This window comes from Parus major, chromosome 6 (genome assembly GCF_001522545.3).
Source record: "Parus major isolate Abel chromosome 6, Parus_major1.1, whole genome shotgun sequence".
NCBI classification, from domain to species: Eukaryota; Metazoa; Chordata; class Aves; order Passeriformes; family Paridae; genus Parus; species Parus major.
Genome location: NC_031775.1, coordinates 24,533,743 through 24,539,946, shown reverse-complemented (window position 1 = coordinate 24,539,946; position 6,204 = coordinate 24,533,743).

Here is a 6,204-nt window from a genome sequence, read left to right as displayed (position 1 = left end):
AGTAGGAACAGAAACAGGTCAATACAGAGAAACTATTGAAAATTCCACCCTTCATTAACAGTTGCTTAAAATATTGGCTCATCCTGAGTCATGACATAGCTCTACCCAGTAACCCACATATTGTACACAGGATATGTTTGCACTGCAATCAAAGAAATAATTATTGAGATGTTTGCTACAACCAGACGTTATATAATAGCTGTGGCTAGTCTTACTGGCTACATTGGTCACATAATTCAGTATTTCCATGCTGATAACATAAGAGTAACAGGAAACAAACAAGTAAAACCCTCACAGAAATCCAGTCAATAAAAACCTCTCCAAACATGCTTGTACCAGTGCTGCTGTTCTGCCTCCCAGCTTCCCCCTGTATATCTCACTAGAGCATCTGGAGCACTTGCTGGGACCATCTCTGGCCAGATTTTGAAAATATTTAGGTGCAGAGAACCAGAGTAGGATATCTAGTCAGAGCTTCTAAAGCACTGGACTTTTTAAGATTAAGAAATCGATACAGTAATTTTGAGCTTGGGTTGAGTTTCCAGAGAAGCTGTGCCATTAGAATGGGATTCCTCTTCTGCCCAGGGCTGGCACTTGGGAGTTTCATCTTTCCCTGTTGTGTAAGCTCCTAAACAAAGGTATCTTCAGAGAATTACTTATTCCTTTTTAAGATGGCAGCTAAGAGGATAATGGAACAGGCATTTTACAGGTGCTTCTTTCCTTTAACTACAGGAGGATTTATACAACTAGTTTAAACCTCACATTTGGGTGATTAACAGTAGCTAAGAAGAACTCATTACTAGGTGCCCACTGTTGTTGTGTTTTAGATGTGATTAAAGCACTGAGGACTTCAGGTCTGCTTTTAAATAACAGGACTCTGATTTTGAGATGTTTTTGGAAACAGTACTCTAAATATGTATTAACTATGACTGCAGTGAGGGATGGGATGCAGTCTTGTTGTTCCATCTTCTGCCCATCAAAGCATCCTGTGAGAACACCTACCTGCTAATTATGTGTATGTACACAGGCCCACTGCATTTGGTTTTGCCATGTTATTACAACGTTGTACCTGACAGGGTGAGCTGGGAGGTCAGGGCTGCAGATTTGTAAACAGGAACAAAACTGGAAAATCTTGAATACAACTATAAAGCAGAGTTTTTCCACACAAAGTTTGATCTATTATTGTAATGAATGTTGCATCCTGCAACAGGAAGATAGAAAAATAACAGGAAGGATTCCAAGGAGAAGAGGACAAACCTGCAGTCAGAGAGAGCTGGGCAAGGAAAGTCTTTGCAAGCTCATCAGCTTTGACTGAAAAATGGCTTTCAGCTCACCCTGCATAATGTGATTTGTATTCTGTCCAGACCAATCATTAGGCGAGGCAGTTATCTGGCTCTGTTATGTATTATGCTACAGGTGCAAGGCCTGGAACTCCATATAATTGCTGCATAGATCTAGATTTAGCTCATCATCCTTTCCGTTATCTTTCAAAAGAACAGAAAGAGCTTTGCAGCTGCCCTGGGCTGGACTGTGCACCAGTCACTCTCTCAGCAATCCCCTGTCAGGGTAGGGAAGCACTGTGGGTTAGCAAGTCCTGAGAAAGGGACGCCCAGCTCACACTGATGGGCAGTACTGCACCCAGCTGCAAAGACTTACAGCCAGATACAGTACTTTGAAGAAGAAAAAACAAGAAACAGATAAGGAGCACTCACTATCTTCCCCTCTGAGTATTCATGGGCCACCTTGTCCTTGGGCAATGCCATAGTCTCCCTAGCCTCCAGACCCCCTCATAGCCTCTATGCATGGAGAGGATATGGGGTTTGCCCAAGATCTCACAGAGAGCAGTGGCAGGGCTGGTACTGCATCTACATGACGTGAACCCCGGTCCCGGGCCTTAGCCACATAAACACCACTGTTACATACTTAGGCTGTCTTGGCAAAGGAAGATCAGTTTTGTTTAAAAGCTGCTGTGAAAGCCATGCCCTTGAGGCTTGTTTTGGCAGGCACATCCCGGGGGGTTGTTTGCTGCAGCCTGTGCAAGGGGCACACGCGCCCAGCTCTCAGCCAGGCTGTCCGGCCATGCCCCACTGTGCCCTGGCACAGCTCACTATCCACAGCCGTGCCAAATCCTGCCGGATACTGCTTGGGGCAGTGTGTCACGGCGTCCTACTAACCACGGCTCACCTGCCCTGGCAGAGTGACCCACACTGCTCTAATCTGTAAATCGTTCAGCCTAACGCAATCCCCACTGGGATGGCCAGTAATTAACGCCGTGCTAACCGAGGGTGGAGTGCAGGGTGGAACCTCTGGGCGAGCAAATAAAACCAGGACACTGAAACCAGGCTGGCACCCTTCTAGCAATGTCACCTCTGCAGCCAGCAGCCTGATTTCCCCATCAGGATCCGTGGACACCCTGAGTTTGCAGCTGTGACAGAGGTGACTCACGTGAGCTGGACATGCTGACGTACTTGACCGTGAAGAAGGGCTGGCACAGTGCAATTCAAAGAGCACGTAAATCAATCATAGAATGGTTTGGGTTGGAAGGGACCTTAAAGTTCATCTAGTTCAAATTCCCTCTTGTCCTATGCTTTACTACAGACCTCTTGTGAAAAGTCCCTCCCCAACCTCCTTGCGGCCTCTTTAGGTCCTGAAAGGTGATAGAAGTTCTCCCCTGAAGCCTTCTCTTCTCCAGGCTGAACCACTCCAATTCTCTGTCTGTCTTCAGATGAGAGATGTTCCAGTCCTCTGAGCATTTTTATGGCCTCCACTGGACCTGCTTTAAGAGGTTGTGGTGCTGCACTTTTGGACAGGAGCAGCATGGCCAGATAAAAATGAGGAACAGGAGAAAGGAACAGTTCATACTCAATGGAGTTTCTCTGGCTCAGCTGCTGCTCAGTAGTAAATCAGACATCCACAGACATTCACAAACAGCTCAGATATCAGGGAATGCTGAATGCCAATAAGTTGATGCTGGCCAGCTTGTTGGCCAGGTGTACTAAAAAAAAGAGGATCACATTTTATCTTTTAGATGTTCATGTTTGTAGATGCTTTGACATTTAGAGCAGGTTTTCCACTGGTAGAGTTTATTTTGTCTTGTCAAATTTAATAATAATAATAATAATAATAATAATAATAATAATAATAATAGTAATAATAATAATAGTATCTTTTTACTTTAAAAATTACTTCAGATGTAGCTTGGCTGCCAGTTAAGGCTGTCAACAGATGTCATTTGTGGCAGAATTTTGTCTTGGTTCATGGGTTACCATGTCAGCTATCTGAAACATCCACTGCTCTACTAATAGCACGATGGTTTTGTGAGTGGCAGGATCTCATGCACGTGCTGGTCTAAAAGCAGTGGAGGTTCATCAGTGCTGGCTCTTCCCCTAATTCTGCTCCTTGGGCATTTGTGTTTGTGTGCACAAACTGTCCCCTCTGAATCCAAACCTGTAATGGTGTAGAAAAGTTTGGGTTTATACCATAGGGCACGGATCTTTCCTGGTTGCACTTTATCTTCTTGTAACAGGAAGAAAATCTAGCAAATCTCCAAACAGTGTCCTGGAGACTCTTATGCCACCCTTGACAAAACAGGTAGGGCCTTTCTCTCACATTGTCTGAAGACTCCAGAGCTATGAGAACATATGAAACACATTAGCAAACCATTGCTCCATTCACACATGAGAGGTCAGGCTAGTTGGATACCACTTGCTCAGGACCAGGTCATGCAGAAATAGCCCACACTGTCATCTGGCAAGATTTTCCCAACCCCCAAATATCCCACTCCAATGGCATGTAGATTTCAGTGAGGAATGAACTTCCTTGCCACCACTGAGCAAAATTCTGCACTGAAAGCTTTCCCTCAAGCAGGGAACTACAAATGAGCTATAGGAAGATGGTGATTTTTGAAGTGGGGTGTTGTACCTGTGCCAGGGACAGGCTGTTCCTAGGGCAGCCAACCTGTCTGGTCATTGAAGGCAGGCGTCCTGTCTCTGACAGCAGCCTGTGACAGATGCCTAGAGAAGATGTAAATGACAGGAAAGCCTGTAGTGACACTTCCCCAGAAATACCAGAGGCTTCCTGAACCAAAGATACAATCTCCATATTTAAAGTGCATTTTTCATTCACCACAGTGTGCAAGACAAATTGTGTGAAAAGACATACTCTATTGTTCTACAAACTGCTTTGATATTTTAATCTGATTCTCCCTAGTACAGTAACTGCTCCCTCATCACCACTCCTGAGATGCCTCCCTGCTGTTTGGAGCTTGTGTACTTGGTGATTTGTACAGAAACTGCTCTGGTTCTTCGTCTTTTTGTGTCTCAGATCTGGTACCCTGTAGAAGAGACACCCCCCAAAGAAGTCAGGGGAGGGTCATGGTTGATAGTGTCTTGGACCAGGTCACAAAGCAGGAGAGGATACAGCATAGATCAATACTTCTCAAACCTTTTTTTACTATGGCCATGCACAGTAAATTCTGTGCTAGCACCTGAGATTGTTTTTTCTATGATCATTGCAAATGAGGTCTCTGATAGTGATGCTCATGAAGGTCAGGATCCAAAAAAGACCTATCAATTTTCTACCATTATGACTGAAAGTTGGATCAAGTCATAAATTATCTGTCTGAAGTGATGAAGCATCCCCCACAAGAGAAGAGCCCTGCCTGTTTCAACCACAGCACTACATGATTCAGATGCAGGTAACCATCTTTAGTTTCTTCTGACTTTGCTCAGGCCTTAAAAACATTGAGTCAGCATAACCTCTTACCATCTTTTTTTAGTGTGTGAAGATACAATCGCTCAGCACCAGAATGATGACACAGAAATCTGCAGCAGAGGATCAAATGTGCAATAATAAATTGATACTGGAACCACCTCCTACAACTGATAGTTGCTTAGTCATTTCTCTCTTCACCTCCTGTGTTCTGTCCCAGCACTGATACCCCTTCTACAACTCCTGGGATGACATGATCTAAAAACCTCCAGCTGTGGTCTCAGGAAACTGGAGAAACAGGTAAAAGTGTTGTCTTGATGCTGAGCCTGCTCTGTATATAAGTGTAATTTTTAAGTCATTGTGCAGAAGTATGAGGTTCTTGTCAGCCAGGGCATGTCTGAGCTTCTGTGAGACAGGGCTTTACATTTCAGAAAGGCAGAAAATGTGGCATGTGCTACTGCTGTTCCTGTAGCGATACCCATGGGCAGTAAATGCTGTAGCCGAAAGTCACATGTTAAATATTAACACACAGCTACAACACAAATTAAACTAGCCCAGAGCAGCTGTTACTTAGACTGTGGACATTTTTTAAAATTTATTGTCTTCTTTGCAATATTTCTATGAGGAGGTGGACTATGCAAAGTCAATCTCAGACTGATTTATTTGCTCTCTCTCCTGCTCTGCAAGGCTGGGGAACACATCACCAGCTGATTCACTGAGACCCAGAGAAGTGGGGCTAGTGCTGGCACTGGCACAAGGGATCTCACCCACTGCCAATGCTTGTACTGTTGGGGCAGTAAATAAAGTTGGGGCACACACAATTATATGGTTGAGTTTTGTGTCTGGGGAGGAAAAGGATGAGAGAAGGTATGACAGGCACAGTGATAGAATGCAGAGAACGATCCTGGATCCACTGCCTGTACTGGTCTCCAACCCCAGGTAATCCCACACTGTGGATCTCCAGCAAGTGGTGATGTCCCTCTCATGGCACAGGCTCCTAGAGCAGGACAGTGAGGTGCTTCCTCTCTACCCTCTCTGGCAGCACCCCACCTGTGAGCTCCCATTTAATTCTACCATGAAATGTTTGGGTTCACAGGAGACGTGAAACCCCAACATGGCCAGCCAGCTCCTGACCTTTAGGACATGTCTCACTCTTGGTTTACACATGAGAGATGAAGCCATCTATAATTCTTCCTGCAAAGGTCACTCAGTTGCCAGGCACAGCCTGAAGTCTGTGGACTAGGTAGATAAGAGGGAAGTATTGTACCACTAAGGAAGGGAAATTCTCTCTCAAAAGGAAAAAGCATTAGGCTCAAGACCTTACACCCCCTAACTCTAACCCTAACCCTTACACTTCCTTCTCCAAGCTCACAGACAACACCGGCTTCCTGTCACAGCATTACTTATATGTCAGCAGCTCTGCTCTCCCTCTCCTGGTGTACTCCCATGGGACCCCTATCCAGCCATCTTATCTTGAATGGCATCCAAAAGCTCTTC